Source organism: Nothoprocta perdicaria, unplaced genomic scaffold, assembly GCF_003342845.1.
Source record: "Nothoprocta perdicaria isolate Ctin4 unplaced genomic scaffold, notPer1 scaffold_21, whole genome shotgun sequence".
NCBI classification, from domain to species: Eukaryota; Metazoa; Chordata; class Aves; order Tinamiformes; family Tinamidae; genus Nothoprocta; species Nothoprocta perdicaria.
The window spans coordinates 6156361-6176540 of record NW_020455316.1 but is presented as its reverse complement, the minus strand read 5'-3'; positions in this window follow the sequence as shown (position 1 = coordinate 6176540).

The following is a 20180-nucleotide window of genomic DNA, read 5'->3' as shown; positions in this document are numbered from 1 at the left end:
GCTACTTGACTTTTAAAATGAGGAGTTCTGAAAAATGTTCTGCTAAGCATCAAGTGAAATAGGAATTGCAGAGTGAGCAGATCTCAGGCTTTTAAATGAATACAAGCAAATGACAAATGATGCTGAAATAATACTAGCCCCGTCTTAGCTTGCTGGCTTGTCAGCAAAAGGTTGTTGATTAAGTGAAGCAGTGAACTTGGCAGTGATTGCCAAAGTGATCAATTTTTGATTCAACACACTGTACCACTCAGTCATGTTTGATGACCTGCAGCCCCAGCAAGACATGAGCAGGAATGAATATCTTTGTGGGCACAAATCCATCAAAAAATTATCTATCATTAGCTATCACTAGTTTATCCCCTCATAAAGAAGTGTTCAGAAGTGAACGGTAAAAGCTACTTTAGATGGGCTTCTAGTGCCATCTAAAACCTGTCAAATGTAGAATTGCTGAAAAGCTATGGGGTATGAAGCGGCCCAAGTAAGTRCCCCCCTTACTCCTTTCAGCCCACAGTCACAGTGGGATATTGTTCAGGTTACAGGCACCACGTACTAATAAATAGAGCTACTGAAAAGAAACCACACTAGTCCATTAGCAAAATGTAAAGGAAAAAGCAGTGCATCTGAAAGTTTTGCCAGAGCATCTTACAGGAAAGAACAAATAGTAAATAGGTTGCTCTGACTCTTTGGGTGAAAATAAAACTGAACTGTTCCAATAGCCTTGCTTCTCATCCTTTGCCTTCCCTTAAAGCGACATACTGTGTCCCAGCAGATCCATAGCTGAAAGCTTTCTTTGGGAGACAGTTCTGTTGTGCCCATGATATAAGGATAAAACACATAGATGAAAGAAGGAAGATACCTAAAAGAGGATTTAGGCAGAATGCAGAAGTCTCAATGATTCTGAAAGTAACTTAGCATGATCCTAACTCTGGAGATACCTAAAAGCCCTTGCAATAATCCTGGTAATAGGGACCAATGCTCCAATCTCTCATTTTCACCCAAGTGCAACCTATAGGCTGCAGTTTCCACGACATTCAGGCAGTCTCTTCCTGCACCTCATGACCAGCTTTGTATTTCTTTCACCACACTGGCATGAACGTAATAAGAAAAATTAGGAGCCATGTCTCCACCGCCCTGGTTTAGCCACAYTGTTATGAGCAAACACACCTTAGAGATATGCGTTTCAACTCTCACAGACGGAGAAGAGGAGTGTATGATAATGAAGGTATCGTACTGATAGGTGTAGAATGAACTACCATCTCAATTGGTAGAATGAACTACCATCATTTTAAAGAAAGAGAGCACAATCCTCAACTGTTGTTAGAAAAATTAGTGGTACATGCTCACCCACAGGACTAATTAAAGGTCCTAGAACTGAACAGGGCAAGAGTGTCTAATGTAGCCCTGCGTATTTGTGGATACTTTATTTCTCAATCTGGGCAGCTGAGCATTTTTCCAAGTACCTTGTACTCACATGCAGATGGGAGGTTTGGCTGTAGGCCCGTCGTGGTTGCAGCAGCCTGTCCCAGTTCAGCCCTGCACAGTGGGAGCTTGCTGGCTGTGGCTGCTGGGTACCAAGCCATCACGGTTTTCAGGGTCACAAGACCTGTTACTGCCTATCCTCACTCACTCCAAGGAAATAGCTCCAAGCTGCAAAAGAAGAGAGAACATTTAGAGCTTGGGGACTGAAAGGAAAGAGAGACAGAAAAAGATTCACCTGGAACTGTTAATCTGTAGAGAACAGGAGTGCTGACTGCCAACTTGGTGTTCTACTTGGAAGGGGAAAGCAACAAGCCTGGTCAATAGGTCTAACTTKTAAACCTCTATACTGGTTCTACCATTTACTACAAGCTCTCAGTTTGTTATTGTCTCTGACTCTTAGATATGCAACAAGGCTGTTATTGAGGGTTACTACACCGAATGAATGACACCTGCATTATTCCTTGTGTTTTTTCCCTATTAATGGTCTAACCATGTGCGTGTGTGCAAGAGGTATGGTCAGAAATGGTCAGAGAAAGAGTAGATAGGTAGATATATGCAGGGCTGGTCTAAGCACTGTTTAAGGTGGAAAGTTGCCTGAGTTTGAATTCTAACTCTAAATTAGGTTCTGAAACAAAAGTATGAAGTATGAATGCTGAGAAGTATRGAAATACCATTAATGAATCCTGCCAATACTTTGAACATTCTAATGAAGGGATAAAAACATTTCAGCACTCCTATTTCTTTGGCAAATTTTAGACGTGATGGAAGATGTTCATGTAAATAGTTCTGGTGTGAAAAAGTCAACATAATTCATGTGTTTCTGGGTCAGTGGTGGGTAAACATATACTTACCTCCAAAACAGCAAAATAAACTTTTTTTTTTTATGGAGTGATGAATTAACAAGATGATAATAGTGAGAAAATGAGCCCCAAAAATGAGTTTTGGAATTCTTAGGTATTACTCAATAATTCTGCTCTAATTTTTTTGCAGGCTCATAGATAYAGACCTCATCAACAGCATTATTTAAGAAAAGCAACATGGTGTAAGCTGTATGCCTCTCTGTGTCGACTGCTTAATGGCCTGCATCCTCTGTTGCAGTGCTGCCAGGTTAGCATGAGAAGTAATTGAAAAGTTGTTGTATGATGGAAGATCAATGCAACACTAACAAGAAACAATATATAATCCAGTATCAAAAGCAAGTGCATAACCAAAATTACTGATTACTGATTACCTGCTGAAGTCATAGAGGCTATTGATTAGTGTTTCATGGGTTCACTTCTTTCTTAATAATGATAATTGGTTCAGTTTCAATTGTTCATATTTGTAAAGTCCTATCTCTTCTGGCTAGTCTGGAGATATAAGTGAAGTTGTTGAAACTTTGGAAGCTGTCTATTGTTTGTTTTTAATTAAAAGAACTAATGGTCTTTGTTGATCTGCTTAACTGTGTTACCCTAGAAAAACCTTTTGCACTTATCCTCAGTTACTTATGTCTAAGCAATATAGGGCTTCACTAAATGTGATATTTTCACAGAAAATTTATTTTCTGGGATATCAGCAGAGGTATTATACATTAATTAACTTATCTGAACATTTTWACTGTACACTCAAATACACAGACAGGTAGGATTAAAATCAGCATTTCAATATTCTTACTTGTCAAGAATAAAAGGCACCATAATCAAGCTAACATTCTTCTAAGAAGTCAGCCCTGCATCAGAAAAATGTAAWTTGCAAAAGATTCTGGGATAATCATAGCCATTATGTCCCATTGGTTTTGAGCTTTATCTGAGATTCATATTAGAGGGTCACTAAGCAGAGATTTTTTATTGCTTTTAATTTGCCAGGGATTTATTTCATATTTTAACTTTGAAATATCACAGCTTTGTGCAGTGAATTCAGCTAACAGCCAGCAACTATATTTCTTGGTTAATTAAGGCTGGTAAGTTAAAAGAAATTCTGTTCCTCAAAAAGAGCTGGAATATAGGTATTGAAACCTGTAGAAGTGCCTCACAAACCATGGTACAGTCATAATCTATGGTTCATTGTTAGTATGTTACTTTTATGTTAAATGAAAACTTGTGTCTTACTTGATTTTAAGATACTTGATAGTAATAGTATGTCTACCTTAAAAGACATAGTAGTCTACCTTAAAAGCTATATATATATAGAATAYATGAATGCTAGTACAGTCAATTATGATTATAAATATTAGCCCTTCTCATTTTTACTGTGTTTAGAAATGGTATTTTTTTTTAGTAATCTTTTGGATTTTTGTTTTGTTTTATTTTTGAGAATTGTCATGCTAATGTATGTGGATTTTCTGATAATGATCACCAAGATAAATAAAATAATCTGGTTTGGCACAGAAAGCAGGGTATGAAAACAAATTCAATATGTGATTATTAAAAAAAAAGAAAGAAAAAAAAAGTCGGATATACAATTCCCACTATTTCTTTTTCAAGAACAATATAATGACTCTTTAGCTCATTAAACTGCATTAATTTGTTCTTAACCCAATAAGAAAGACTAGCCTATTCATTTAAACTTTCAGTTCTTCATAGTTATGGCCGTATGCAAATTTTTTTCTTCTGCATCAAWATGAACTATTTATCTTTTCAAAAGCAAAAATAAATGATAGGTTATATAGTTATAAAGGCTACTAGAAAGATTCATTCCGGCACATTTTTTTAGACATCTATTCCTTCAGACATACAGAAAAATAAAATGAACAGAGTCAGTATAATTAGACTTTGATGTAATTGGTCTATGCTCACCATATCTAGATCTGATTAAGCCAATAAAATCAGAGAAAACATAGATTTTCCTTCTCTGCCTGGATCTGAGATAGGTATCAGAACCTGATGCTGCAACTGAGCCTAAAACATCTTTTGACCATCTCTTATTTTCCAAAARAGCTCTAAAAAGTTGAATGGCTGTGTTAAGAACTGATTCTTTCAGGCAACAACTAAAGTATTACAGCTATTATTCAAAGGAATTGTGGGAATGTGACACTTTTTCTTCTTCAGTCGGGTAACCATGCTTCCACATTTCAAGTACAGTGAGAGGCAGCACATATTTATGAAGTATAAAGGAAGACAAATCCTGTTCTGCTTATATGTCTTCAGCAAAATTGTGCCAACATGCATTTTGTAGTTAGATGCTGTCTGACGTTTACCCTGAYGTTCAAGAAGGTTGCAGGGGACAGGGAGATGGGCTCAGAACATCTACCCATCCCCGTCTGGGACAGTTATTTATGATTTATCCGTAATGAATGTTCTAGTTATTATCTGCATTGACCAGCAGGTCTCCTTCCATCCTGATCTGCCCTGGTCTTGGTCCTAGAGGAATTGTACCTAAGGCAGGCATAAGTTGTACCTAGTCCTTCCCTGTTACTTAATAACATTTTCTACTACTGTGAATATTAAAAAGTGCAATCTAGATCAGTCCTTTGYGAAGCCTGGGACCTTCAGATGGAAAAAAAGGCCATGGTGGGGAAAGAGGAGGAAATATAAGGTAATGGACAGAAAGCAGAAAGCTGTGGTGCTGCACACAGCACAAAAAAAGCAGCAGTTGGTTCCATGGGAGACCTTTYTCTCCTATTCCTGCTCCTACCATGATGCTTTCATTAATGAATCCTAAGGCAAAGGTCAAGTAGGCCAACATAGKTTTTTTTTTTCTTTTTCTCTTTGTCTCATTACATCTTTTACATTTCCAAGTACACACCTAGTCTGATTGCATGGATGAATCACTGGTTATCATTAACTGTCTTTCATCAGCTCTGCCTCAGTGCAGGTAATGGTCTCTTGGAAGAGAGTTAAGAAGAAGAAGCAGCTTCTTTCTGTAAGGGAGAAATACATAGTCCTTTTATTGTCCCAGTTTTTTAAAGAGTCCATCCACTTTCTTGAAGTTTTTTGCCTGGAGCTGATATCACAGTCTTCCCAGAGATAGGATGCTGAGACCAGAAATTTGTAAATTGTATGGCAACAATATTGAAACAAATACAGATCAAAACAGTCTCTTACACCAGCCAAGCAGAGGTGTGAACTCACTGTTTCTTCAAGGCTGACAAATGATTTCCATGTCCTATCTATGGCATATGCTTAATTTTTTTTTGAAAGGAGAAAGGTAACATAGAAACTATAGTCCTTCTCACCATATGAGACAAGGTATATCTCATTTTGCACCTATTCTTGCTTAGTAAAGTGTTCATTTAATACTTTAAAGTTCTCCAAGTAGCTGATAGCACTGTCTGAAATTTACTTTGGTTATTGTTAATTCACCTAAGCTCACCAAGCACACAAACCTCTAAACACAAAGGCGTTATCCTGGTTTAAGTAGAAATCCTGAAAAGTATGCAAAAACAATAAAACAGTTGAACAATTATATGTAGCATAAGCCAGGCCATATTATAAGTATACATTTAAATAGTAATTAGATAAAAGCATGTGTTGTGTTTTATATGACATAACCATTTATTTTTTCACTGCAGAAAGAAAAAATGAAGTAACAACAGTAAAGCATGAACACTTTAGTTAGCTCAGTGATCTGCTATTCTATTTTTCAGTAAAACATTGACAAAATATGTATGCCATTTAGCTTTGATGACATCTGTTACCTTAGTAGATATTTATTGATTTTTTATCCCCTGTTTATAAATCACTGAGGATGTAAATATTTTGGTCTCACTTCAAAATGCCCTGACAAGCAGCTTGGTAAAGTGGCTTAGGAGACAAATAGAAGTATATATTTCTCCAAGTGTAATAGAAGTGATAAGTAACTTGGTTATTTCTTATCCACTAAAAATTTTCTTCAATTCATTGATATTTCTGTTTTTCTAAATACAGATTTTTCTGGATAAATATCAGGTTGATTTTTTCCCCTCTCTGTTCCCATTATATTTTACCAGCTTTTATCCATCATTTTTTAATCTCAGCTTCAGCTGTTTCAAGTTTGGTCATATGGCATTCCCTTTTCAATACAGAAGGCAGGTATATATCATATGAAGACTGCTTAAAACTTAGATAACAGTAGCCAAAAGTTTTCAATAAAGGCTTAGTTAATGATTGAGAATCCATTGAGTGTTCTTTTGCAGAATAACTATTTGTGAAGTATTTACTGAAATATCAATTTATCTAGTTTTTATCTAGTTTTTAGGAATGTATGAATTACAAAACTTGGAAACATGAATTTGGTTTCATAGACTATATTTCAATGAAAAATCAAGCACATCTATGCAGTTGTAATAATGAATATGAATATAATCCACAAGGTATAAATCACTATGACAGTCACCTTGAGTAGCTAACTGTATTATGCATATAAATATGCAGAAAGCRTCCTACTGCTGAGCTTTTCTGGTGCATAGCAAAGCCTCTATGCTCTGCCATCACAGTCTAGCTGATTGATTCAAAAGCGCTGGCTATTGACACATGATTTTATCATAACATAAAAATACAATTTTTTTGCAACTTCGAAGAAATGTGCAGAGCAAAAACAACTCAATCGTTTATTCTTCAAACTCTGCCATTGTCTTCCATATCATTAAAGCTCTTTTTTCCCTATGCATTAACCACTTCTTTGGATATTTATAAGTTTTACTAAGGATTGTGCTTTTTTTCARATTGTTCATCTATTATGTGCATATGAACAGCTATACTAAACAATACTCAGCAAGTTACACCTGTCATCTAAAAATGGGAGCAAGTTCCTCTTGGCTCGATTAAAACCTGCAGATATTACAGAGCAGATTGCTGGCATAAGGAGATAAAGCACTTCTGTGAAGATCTCACTGTATGCTTTTCATCAAGAACCTGTATTTCAGGTGAGTGAGAAACCTGGAAAGAAACAGTATAATGGAGAGATGTCTCGGTCACTGATAGGACTTTTCTTTGGTTTTGTTTGAGAGCAGCCCCAGGGAAGGTCATAAAATAATGCTGAGAAGAGTATTGTGGATTTCTGTCCCATGGAGACCTCCAGGTCAAAGCCTCTGCAAAATACTCCACTAATTTGGGATTCAGGAACTCCTAGTAAGATTTATTGATTTTTTTTTCCACACAAAATATCCTGTCTGTGCATTAAATTCCTAAACATCATTAGGGTAATAATGCTTGGCAACTTCGAAAGTTCATTAATAATCCTTAACCTTTGAGATTTTCAAGTTCCATATAACATAGTCATTATGACAATTTTTATTTCTTTATCCACTCTTTTTTTTTTTCAGCACTCAAAAACTAGTTTCAAAGCATGCAACGTTAACAATGCCTTGACTCCAAAAATAGATATAAAAAATGTGAGCTAGTCCAGTTAGTTAATTTAAATACATTACCTTAATTGTCTTAAGTCTTCTTATTTGCTAATGTATTAAAAAATCAAAGATCTATTTTAGATGAGAATGCCTTCCACTATGTATTCTGTGATGTTTTCAATTCTATAGGCAGAAAACAGAATTTTCTTTCTCCCCRTATTGAAGCAGTTACCATAGCTGTGAAAATGATGTAAAAGCATCTCATTATAGGTACTACTCTGCTAAGGGAAAGAAGGGAAAGAAGCATTGAAGCATCCTTTTCTCATGTGTTTCCCATGTACATCCATTTCTGTCACTGCTGTATTAAAGCACCAGATGAAAGTGCTGCTCCTTTTAAATCTTGACCTCGATTTTCAGCCTTATTCACTGGTGGCGGGGAAGGTTATTAGATTTACAGCTAAAACTGTTCTCTACAAATCTGGGTCTAACCTTTTTTACAACTTCCTTCAGCTTCAGGTGGACATGGTGGACAGCCAATAAGTAAGTATTGGCCTACTACATTGGCTGATGTAGTCTATTGACAGTCTGTACATTGGCTGATGTAGATATTGTTTCTTGACTTCAGAAAATAACTTTCAGCGTAAAATGGATTCCAACATACCTACTTACAAGGTTCTTTCAGGTTATTTTTGAACATTGGATAAATACAATTCCTTCTGAAAAAAAGAAAAAAAAAAAGAAAAAAAAAGGCATATTACTTAGAAACCAATGCAGAGAGACAAGGCACATTAGCATAACTAAAATAGGTAAATGGAATAAAATATATAAGAAGATTGATTTTTATTTTTTTTCTTACTTGTAAATCATGTTCAACCAGAGAAGCCTGTTGTCAAAAATGGATCCAGATTTGTGGACCTGTGYCAGACAGTCTGGCCTATTGTCATGAAAAGAAAGCACTGAATAAAAGGAATGGGTAAGTACTCTTAGAAGAGTCAACTCACAACCCTTCATGGCCTCATTGTCACCACCCTGTCCCTCCTGGTGTTTCTGTGTGTTTGGCTAAGGCTGAGACCTGTGCARGGCTAAGGACTTCCAGCTCCTCTTTTGGAAACTGCCAAACAAAACTTACCACAAATTATGTKCTTTGTACATGAATATAGACTTTCAAGAAGAGTTCACTTCCATGTTTTAAATACTTGTTCTCTGCACATGAGGAAACAATTCTCCATATTAATACCTATTCTATCTGTTAGTAAATACAAAATGATCTAATGCCTATTATTGTCTTTGTGGGAACACCGTCCCAGCATTGGCTTTGCTTTTTAATGTGGCAAAACCAAGCAAATATTCTAATGAAGCAAAGGAGAAACGGTTCTTTCTTTTGAGAAGTGCTCATATGCTCCCCCACACTCAAGTGCTRCAGAGACTAGTAAACAGCAGTCAGCTACTGCCACCCGGTTTATTGAGTGCTCAGGGAATGGTGTGTGGTAACGCCTGACCACCCCATGCACTTGCAGGTGATTTAAATCCGAAGCAAAACCAGAAATGCAGGAGTTCCTGAGGTCTTTCCTTGGAGGTTCTGAGGGGTGATTATTCAAAACCAGTTACATTGCTGGTTCTGACTCTGGTTTACCAGGTTTTAGAACACAGTAAAACAAAAACTAGCTTTTTCACCACTCTCAAGAAAAACACTCTTCTGTAGCCCAACACCTTTGGAGGAAAATTAGTGCAGTGGAGAAAAAAAGGCTTTTTTTTTTTTTCAATCCTCCTCTTAAAAGCAGATCACCTACTTTTTACTTCTATTTTCCTCAAAATTCACCAGATGATAGAGTCAGTCTGTAAGTGAATGACAAAGCCAGTGATTTTTTTTTTTTTTTGATTTTCAACCAACAGGATTCTCTCTGAAAAAAAAAAAAATTAGAAGGGTGCTAGATTTCAAGCACAAAGCCGATGTGAAGACATAAAATACAATGTCTTTTTTAAAGTTCAAGCGCACATCATTTGGTCTGATGTGGGAAATACTGTATGAAGTTCTGTAACTTGTGTTATACTGTAAGTAACACTGAATAATCACCAGGATCCCTTTTATTGCCAGACAACTGTGGATTTATTGTCGTTATTATAAGGCTTCTTCACACCATTCAGGCAAGGTAAAATGCCTTTTAAGAATGCATAAATTACATTTGCTCTCACTTACAGGACACTTTATTTTGCCAAAACCAAGTTACAGACCTGTGATATGTGTTAGAACCAGCCCCTTAAATCTTCCAGTTCTAGCTTCATAGATTGCCGATTAAGGAGGGGGAAATGTTCTCCAGTCTGACCAACTACATGAGACAAACCATAGAATTTAATTCAAATAAGCTCCCCTTCAGCTTTGGATCACCTAAATAATTTATTCTTCAAAGACACATCCCAATTTAAAGATTTACAGACACCAATCTGGTTCATCGTTATCTCCCATGGAGTTGCTCCAACAGCTCTGTGACTTTGCTTCTAAACCTGCACCTTAATTTCAAGATGAATTTATCCAGCATTCACTCATAACAGTGAATTTTGTTGTAACACTCTGCTAGATGAAAGAGCTCTTTACCATCAAAAATCTCCTCTCTATGCAAGTACCTACTGACTCCCTTTTTAACTGTCTCTTTGATCAGTTAAATAGCTTGTGCTCCTTTAGGGTCTCACCAAAGTGTTTCCACAGCCTTGACTATTGATTTTCTCAAATTCCCCTCATTTTTCTGTTTCTGTTTATAGCGTGGGCACAATAGCAATGATTACACACAATAATCCACATAACCTCTTCCACATAAGGTTTGTTCCAATTTCTCTTTATGCCCCCACTTTTATGTCCCCGAACTGTGTGATAATTAGTATCTAACCAAAATGCAAGCTTTAATGTGCAAGAATGTAGTAAAAAGTATACTCTTCTCCAATTAAAGTGTCCTGCTCTTTACTGCAATATCCTTGCCAAGAACAGAAAAGATCAGCCTGTGGGCATATCTTAGGTGATTTATTGCTCTTTCAGGAGACCCATTTAGTGTTCCTCAAAGGACAAATTAAGTAAATATTCTTTGTTATTCTTTATTTTTATCTGCATTCTGGATTATATAATTATTATCCAATATAATGGAATTACTGCCATAAAAACAGCAAAATACATTCTATTTTTAGCCTATTAAGCACTGAAAAAATGTTTAGTAAGGAGCAGTAGTACCATGCCCTGAACAGATTATTGGTTTTGACATCACAGATCACAATTCAGAAACACTGGAAAAATGTCTCCTGCTCTCTACTGCTGCAAGTGTTAGAAGTATCTTTGAAAGATTAATTTTTACTGTGAATAGGTGAAAAAGACACTGTGTCACCGGGTGGAGCGACTGAGACAGCCAAGGTGAAAGAGACAATTAAGCAAGTACAATCTCATAAATCCCCAGAGAAGACAGCAAGATTTTGCTSGCACAGCAAGGTTCCTTTCATTTGTTCTATTTTGTTTTGATTTTTAAGATATTTGCTCCCTGCTTCAATATCCTGCACATGTTTGCAAGAACAATACCAGTATCACTTATCCACAGTATCTGCTGGAGATGTCAGGCACTTGAGTACATTTCTGAAGAAGAGAATCCAATGAATTTTATCTCAGAGCAGCCAACTGAGCTGTTACAGCATAAATCTACATGTTTTCACTGGAGTGCTGGTGGCAAATCAGGCAGTAAAAATCTTCAGTTATAAAATGGTTTTGGGAAACACTGATTTCACATTGTTCATCACCATCTGCCAGAGTTGCAATTGATGTCATCAAAAGCAGCTGCTGTCTTTTCCATTTCAAGCCCTGAGTATATCAGGAACTCTAGATACATGCCATTATCATGGCACTGAGAATGTAGGATTTAAATTGAACCACTATTGTGAACCATATTAATGCACAAATGCTGTCTACTCCAAGCTACAACGCTAGTGAAAACCTGGGTGAATACAGACTTACTGAAAAAAAAAAAAAAAAAAAAGATAATAAAGGAACATTTTCAAAATGAAAATATTTATTGAGGCATAGTGATGATTTGAAAAAATCTGAGTTGTGCTAATAATGTTCCCTCTTCCTCTAAACTGAGACTGCCATTTTAAGCTAGCTATGCATACTTTGTCTGCCTCTTTGACCTCTTTATCATCTAACCAAACTTTGGATGAGTGTTTTGTTTCCCTTAAGGTATAACTTTAAATATAAGAATTGATTTTATAGCTCTAATGGGAGAAGCATATGATGWTTTTTCCATTTTTACAAAAGAGAAGTAAGAGGAGGTGAAGAGATTCTGTATTCAGAGAGCACTGCGAAGGGATATTACAGTTTCAATTTTGTCTCTGAGGTCAACATAACCTTCGTGGAGTGTTTCCGCTGTAGGTTGGAACATCTCCTCCAAACTTATCTAATTCAAATTAAAAAAAAAATGCTGCAAAACAGATTAACAAGTGCTCTTCACTTCCTTCAGGCATACTTTGGTATACCAAAGTCTGTGTCTGCAGTTGAGGCACTTACTTGTAAGAATATCCTATGTATATATAATACTTAAATATCACTGTGGTAGCCACACCATAAGATTTTTGGTAGCTACATAGAAAAATCAGCAAAAATAAGGGCAAGAATCAGAGAGAGTTCCTGTATTTAAGCCAGAAAACAAGAGAGAGAGGAAAAAAAAAAAAAAAAGAAGCTACTGAACAAAATTAAAACTTTGTGTAGATTGCTATGATGCAACTGACTGAATTACCCAAGCTTTCTTTGTGTTATTTATGCCTGACTATTTATTTGCAGTAATATTTTAACCAAACTATTTTTTTAAAAATGTGCACTCTCTCCAGATCATAGATCTTGATGAGAGAAATTGCTCCTGGGTGGCTACAGACTTCTGCTGCACAGGGGGCACAAAAGTGTCCCCTATACAATAAAGACCCTCGATGTTTTATTTCCTATAAGATWGTTCTTTGACCAGATAGTGTTAATTAAAAGAGGCTTTTCTTCTAACAACCTTAAGCATTTTGAAAAATCATAGACAAAGTGGGGGCTGTAAATAGCAAAGATTTTATTACTTTTGTCTCCAGAGAAACCRAATGTATAATACAAAGTCCATGAGGGAATCCTGTTACAAGCCATTATTTTTAAGTGTTGCAGTTTTTACAGTTTGTAGAACCCAATGAATATACACTGTTTAGTTAATTGAAATTTAAAATTACACTTTAGCAATAGGTAGGACCATTCTGGTCTCTTTGACASTCTTTACTAGCCACAGAGCAACTCTTCAACAATTTAAATAAAATCACAGTAATTTAAATAAAACCAATGTCTGGCATTTAGAAGCAAGAAAAACAATCTGATCTAATAATACAGGTGATGCGGGGTTTTTTATCCCTTTACTCTGAAAAAAAAGAAAATTGTCATGCAATCTTCACAGACTCTCATGTGATTCTATATCCATTTTGCTGATAAAAAAGAAGCAACCACTAATCAGGGAGCCCAAGTTTGAAGGTTAGAAGAAAATGATAGAAATTTGCAGGCATTACTTCCTATTCCATACATCTAAGTCCTTACATCCATTCATAGCTATCATACTAATAATTTAAAAATCYAGTTAATCATGGATGTTGACTTGCCTCTCTTTAAATCACTATACAGTCAAAGTAGCTTAACATCAATGTTATCTGTATTTTTAAAGCAATGGGTAACATTAATACAGCAATAGATTCGTACAGATAAGAATCTCTGTTTTTGCAATCTTTTGCATTTTGCATTTACAATCTAAATGTCCATTTAATTTAATTGCATCCAATTTTGTCTCCCTGGTTTCCCACATTACCCTAGAGAAGCACTGACTGCATCTGTTTGCCATGTCTAAACTGGCTTAGTGAGACAAGCGAACAGAACAGCGACATGTCACTCAACTATTACAAGCCCCAGATATTACCTGTTAAAAGAAAATCAAATGCAGAGATTTTTCACTGCATCACATTTGAAGAATTCTACTGAACTCTTTTTTTTCTTCCTATTCATCTGCTTAAAGTGGATTTTGTCAGAGTGCCTGTGACAAAAAGATTCTCAAAAAAAAAAAAAAGACTATGTTACACAGTCAGAAAGGAGCCAGAAGACAGGAAATATAGTCAAGAGAGAATAGCTTTTGTGTTTTCTGCAGCATTTCATTTTTGCCAGCTTCATGACGATAGCAGCGATACACAAGGTAAGGATATTCAAATTATTCAGCAAAGACAGGTGACTCAATGACACAGAGTATCTGCAAAGGTAGGAAAGGTAKCAGGGAGCACAAAGCAAATCACTTCACCCTTTCACTCCCAAATTGTTGAGCTGGCATGTTATCAAATCTATTTTATGCTAGTTTCTGGTTATACAATGGTAGATATTATTGTGATTATTCTGGATGAAGATGATGATAATAATAGGAACACAACTATACAAGAGAAAAAACAAAGGAGGAAAACACAAGGTAAACTTCTACCTCAACTTGTCAGCCTGAAGGTGAGGCTGTAACATGCCTAGTTTATAAGTGCTTATAAATGCATTGCTTCTCCAGGTACTGTAATAAGCACTGATATGCCAATCTTATCATAGTACTGCAAGTGTATAAATCAGTAAATGTTTTATATTTTGATAAGAAATATCTGGGGAAAAAATAAAAACTAGAAAAAAAAGATAATGTTGTTAGAATTTGGACATTCTTCTGGACATACATTCAAATGGAGAGACAACAGGATGATACTCTTCATGACGATCTCCAAAGCAGAAAGCCTGGTTTCTCATTTGCCAGTGTCTCAAAACCTTCTCAACTGTTCAGAGAGCTCAAAAACTACTTTTTAGAGAGCTCAAGGATTATTTTTTCTTTTTTTCCCCAAACCTGCCCTCCACACACCTACACCCTATCCACAGATCTCCAATTAACTTTCTAAAGTGATTTGTTGGAGTGAAAAATGCTTTGTATTTTGTGATTAGGCTTGGCAGGAATAGAAAATGCCATCAACAGTTAGAATAAAGCTGAAGGTTAGTTTTAAGATTTTCATAGTGACCTGCCGCSTCTACAAAGTTTCATTTATTAGTAGCTTTTCCTATAAATATTTTCCTATACACTATCATATATTTTTTGTTACTGATATCTCTGTCTACTCTGAGGTGCTGATGTATTCTAGCAAGCTGCAGCAAGAATTCCTGAGGTTACACAAACATAATGAGGGAAAAAGACCTAATCACAATAGATTCTTTTATAAATACAAATTAACTGCAATGGTTTTAGCAAAGCCAGAGGCTACAGATAGTCGTTTTGGATTAAAGCAATGGTCCACACAGATGAAGTGGGCCTGGAAAGCTACGGCACTGGACTTTTTGAAGAACAGCAGAAAGCAGGCCAAGAGAAAGCACTGACTGAAGCCAACCTTGGTAAATCCTCCTGGCGCCCAAGAGTCTCTGCATCAAGGGCTGCCTCATCTGGAGCCAGCACCAAACATGTCAATCATATTGAGCAGCTATAGACAGATTGCCCCTCCAAGAGCAGATCTTCTGAGGTCATTTAGTCTTCTCTAGTGTACTGAGGCAAAAAACTCCATGAGTTATTTGTGTGATAGGTGAAAGAGCTATTTTCTTTTTTTTTTAATGGAAATTCTTTGTCCTTATAGTATGAGAAAATGATAGCTATCTGCTGTAACTAATATAACAATTTATCTCCCAGATTTTATCTCTTTCTTTGCAGTACTTAAAGGTGTTACACTGAACTGACTCATAAAATATCAATTTACTACTGATGCATTAAGCATCCTCAAAAGAAAATACTGAATTAAATAAACTCACATCAAAATCTCTACATTGGGATGCGTCTTTATATTAGAAATATTCCTGTAAAAAAATCCTTTATAGTTTTGGTATCAAATATCTCAAAAGTGAGCTTTCAAAGTTATTTCAAAGGAGCTTGAAAATGACTTTTAATGCCATGAAAATATCTTTGGAAGTTATGGCAAGGAAAATTCCCTAACAAAGTGCACTTGAGACCCTGTGGGACTTTTCAGCTGCATTACAAGAAGCAAACAAACAAAATCTTTTATTTAAAAACTGCTGGTCATYAGCTATGTACTTATGCCTATATGTCCTATGAATAAAACTTATACACATATACATACACACATATTCACCCAGAAACACCCTTGTGATAATTGCACCAAAAGAGGAAATAGAGATAGCATTACAGGAATTGCACAAGTATTGAATTTAGGAGGACAGATTCTCATATTTTTGTTCCATTTATTTAGAAAATCTTTTTTATGGGTTTCTTATTTCTATTTTTACTGTTTTTTTTTCCTATATAGAAATAATGTTAAGAAGAACCCCAAAGGAAAACTCACTCTTTCCTCCAAAAGGTAAAGGATGAGGATACTCTTATATTGCATAGGAAAAGGAGCCCACTGGATTCTTGCATTTATTGGTTGATCATAATGGCTTTAATAAAGAAAGCATGAAAAAAAAGGAGATCTTTCCTTCTTCCTTTAAAAACAACCATGGAATGCAAAAGCTTTGCTGGCTACAGGCAGGAGGTAGCACTACATAGAGACCTGACATCATTGTTAGTTTGGATAAATAGCGTCCTGCCCATACTTAGTCATCAAAGAGAAGCAAACATATGAAGACCTATGTCCATCACTCCCCCTTGAGTCTTAGCACTTCAGTTAAAATTGTGCAAGCATTGGAAAACTCTGTTAAAGGGTCATTTTAAACAAGCAAGACACAAGTTGATAGCATAAAGGACAACTGAGACCACAATAGAAAGCTTTTGTAAAAGCAAGAATACTGCAGCCACATGTCCTTGAAATCACAATGACAGTGAAAGCTTTTTTATTCCTCCTTTATACATGCATCTTCAGACTCTGGAAAATACAACCACTATGATTTTACTTGCTGCTCTAAGGAGGGTTTCTAAGTCAMTGCTTTTCACTCTCATCTTTTCAGCATTTTTATGAACATATATTGTGTATAAAAAATTGTCCTAGATTGTCCTATACTATAATCTCTTGTGTCTCAGTCTYCTAAAGAAAACTGAATAGAATAGAGCTATGTATTTTCACCTTCAGTTAAAACAGTAGGTGACCTATGGATATTTACAAAAACAATGCAATAGATATTAAAGGAAGTATTCCAATCCTGTGCAAAATAGGCATTTTGATGATTGTTGTACTTCATAAGATCCAAAACCTTTTGAAAGTTAGAGATTAAACAGAATACATTAAATTTGTCCTGAAAAGTGACTTGGACTTGACTGCTCCCCATAGTCATGTTAGGGTCTCATCTTGTCTACACAGCCAGCTAAAATCATTGCTAGGAGAGATCAGTAGGGTGAGCCTCTCCATTGATTAGTCAAGGAGAGGCAAATATATTCTAGAGCGAAGACCTAGCTGAGTTAGTGTCTCACCTTGTCTACTTCACGGCAGTCTCCCTTCAAAACTGCCTGCCCATTGAATGCATAACATTGAATATGTTGTGCAACACAGGAAAGAAAAAAAAAGTTTTTTTTTTTTTAATGTCAAGATTTTTTTACTGGCACTTTGTGTATAAAGAGATGCATATATGAAAGGAGCAAGGGGATTGAAAGGATATTAATGTGCTCAGCCTGGAGAATGATGGGGTACTCTGAAGACCTTTTTTTTTTTTTTTTTTTTTTTTTTTTTTTTTACTGCTGAGACTGCAGGGTTTTGAGCTAAAGCAAAGATGTGCTTGTCATGGCTGAGGTTGAGGGCAGTAAAAACAATTCAACTCTCCCTGCAGTCCAGTAGTGGATATTTTTAAGGGAACCCCTGCAGACCATTTTCTGAGTAGCAAAATAGCACATGGAGTATGGACCATCAGTGACCTCACTGATGTGAGACCATGAAAGGCATCAGCTCTGTCCATCCTACAAGAATTGCTGCTTAAAAATGTGGCTTACTTCCTTTTTTCAAAAACTTATTCGATTAATGGTTGAGTCAGGGGCTGTGCTAAGGCAGTTTGTTTTCATGAAGTTGAAATCCATCTCCAACAAAAATTTTGCATTTCACTGCTAGTTGTCTCACTCCTGCTCAGAAAATGACTTTTCCCCCTCCACTTATGGAGTCTCTGTCGATGTCACCATTCCTCCCTCATTCCATCCGCAAGTCCAGCGCATGTCATTGAATACAGGATTATAAGGAAGAATAGCCATTTCCTTTTTTTTTTTTTTTTTTTACCATAAGAGAAGCCTCCTGTGGATTTGTAATATTGCTCAAATTTCCCTGTGCTACAGTTAGGCTACTGCAGCATGATGAGTGGAAGATATATTTTCCTCAAATCACAAGTCCTAGAGAAGACAAATCTGTTCCTGCATCCTACCCAGGGTCTCTGCATCACAGGTCACTAAAAAAATAATGTGCAGTTGCCAGGAAACTCTTAGGAGTTCTCAAGCTATTGCTCAGAGGGTTATGTGATTTCATTTCTCCCGTGCTCAGTATAGCTGAGCCAGCAGAATTTTCTCTAAAGCCTGGGCTTTAAGCAAGGCTATGAGCATTGATTTTGTGCCAGCTACTGCAATCTCGCCTCGCAAATAAAGATCTGACACAAGGAACAGGTACTTAGTAAACCTGAACTCCATAATCTAGCAATTTGCTAGGCTCAAAAATTAATATAGAATAATATCATGCAATATATAGAGTAGTGTGTGCAACTATGAGTAAACCACAGAACCGTAGTAAGATGGAAATGGCAGGGAATTAAAGTTGCCAAAAAATTATACTACCTATCCCAAGCCAGAATGACTTTCCTCGCCCAATATTGGCAGACGTTTATTCTTCCAAAATTTCGTTGGTGGTTTCAAGTAAGGTATTATCAGTCACCTCAGGGAAAAGAGAGTTATAGAGAAAAATCCCTATATCTGTTTCCAATATCTGTTTCATAGCTAGACAAAAGGTTACCTGAGTTCTCTGGATTATGAAAAGGTCTGACTTAATTGAAGTTATCACCTAAACTGAAGTTTCTTAAAGGAAAATTAAAGTATCTTAAAGGTTAGTGTGTGCATATATGTTAGAGAGGGGTCTTTCCAGTATGAATCTGCTGTATCCCAGCAGACAGTCTCCCAGGGGAGATTTCTGCCCCCTACTCCAAGGTGGTTTGTAAACCCTCCAAACTTACTGTTCTCTCATATTGGAAAAAATTGTGCAAATATATAAACTGCCTCTATGTTTTTAAGTAACACATATTGCCATTCTCCTGCACTGAAGATGCTAAGTTTTGAGAATTCTTCTATATTTCTTCAGAGACTTTTCACTTACTTCTAACTTTTGTGGATATTTTTATTGTTCTAATCATTGCTTCAAAAATGCTTAGAAGAGGATAGTATTCTCTTGAGAATTCTCTGACTAATAGCTTGAGATTCAACATATTTTTTAATTAGAACTGTGGGCATTGGAGCAACTTAAACAAACCCCAGCAGCAGAGTRAAACCCATAGGGCTTTGCTAAAATATCTTGGAAAATCATAAACATTGAAAAATATCAATGGTGTTTACAAGTTGTTCCACATGACAATATCTCTGACAAAAATAGCTAGGAAAGACAGAATCTCAAGAAATAATCAAAAGATCTGCAACAGATAGCAAGATACACAAAACAGATCACAAATAACAAGATAAAATAGCCAACTACTGAAAGTGCAAAGAAWTAATTTACGAACTATTTCTGCTAATTATGAACTAGAATCTTCCTCATTTATTTACTGGGTTCTATGAAGATAGTCATCTGAACAACAACAGGGTAAAGCCAGTGATTAAAAAAAAACATCTCTCTGAATCCATGGTCTTGTAAGACTTGAGAGATAAGTACCGGAGGCATACAGCTGGCAGATGTAGAGTTAACCAGAAATTATATGAATTTAAAAAGAGAGTCAGGAATCTTCATTTCTGCAGAACATGTTCAGGAAACAAAATTCCCCTCACGGTTTTATCTATTTCTATGTACATTAACAAATGGCATAACAAATTTCTRTAGTTAGCATTAAGTTTTATTATTCTTTTAACATTTAACTGAGAGCAGAACATCACTTATCAATACTCCTAAGTCAAAAAATTTATTGTAAGAATTAAGTTGCTTAGTGCACATAAAGAGAAAAGTTTGTGTTGAAAGCAAGCTGTTCCCTAGATAGAAATCATTAATTGACCTCAAAGAGTAATAAGAAAAATAATCTGATTTACCTCAGCAGGTTGAGCTCATGCTATTAATCTTCTTGTTTCTAGATGCTACCAGTCTCAGCTTCCCTCTTGCCCTCCAATCCACAAGTCTGAGCTTGCACTCAGTCTTTCCTGAACCGTCTTGCAGAAATACATACAGACTTTTCTGTTGGCAATGCTGGGGTTGAGAGGGGAAACATTTTCATCTGTCAAGAACCATTACTATGTTTGATCTCATGTTTCTTAGT